The sequence below is a fragment of the Arachis ipaensis genome, chromosome B06 (genome assembly GCF_000816755.2).
Source record: "Arachis ipaensis cultivar K30076 chromosome B06, Araip1.1, whole genome shotgun sequence".
NCBI lineage: Eukaryota > Viridiplantae > Streptophyta > Magnoliopsida > Fabales > Fabaceae > Arachis > Arachis ipaensis.
The window spans coordinates 111,836,444-111,836,979 of NC_029790.2; positions in this window are offsets into that span (position 1 = coordinate 111,836,444).

A 536-nucleotide genomic window follows, 5' to 3' on the forward strand; every position below is an offset into this window, starting at 1 on the left:
CTATTAATATCAATCAATAAGTATTAATAAACTTTTATAATAAATCAACATTTAACCCGCACTAGGCGCGAATTTTACATTAGTTAATAATAATAACTAGCAACCCAACAAATAAGGTAACTACAGCTTACCTTGGTCAAACACAAAGGTAGAATGGAAAGCTTCTCTTCTTGTCTCAGCAACATTTTCTTCAATGGTGGGATGAGGAGCAAATATTTTGAAAATGGTTTGTTGTTATTGCTGAAGAATTGAAAGCAACCGAAGAGAAAGAAACCAGGATTGAGACATGGGATTACCTCTGTTAGCTGGGTTATGCAGGAGGGATAAGAGAAGCAAGCCAAACCAGGTGTCAAACATGCACTGGACTCATTTTTCCTGCGTGTCAGATGGCACTCCTATAACGACGTTAAACATGCTAATGGATTCATTTTTGGATCAAACTCACCTAATGGATAATATTTAAAAAAAAAGTTTCAATAATAATTTGTACTCATTTATTAAAATTTTACAAACAAAAACATATATAATTTATATTT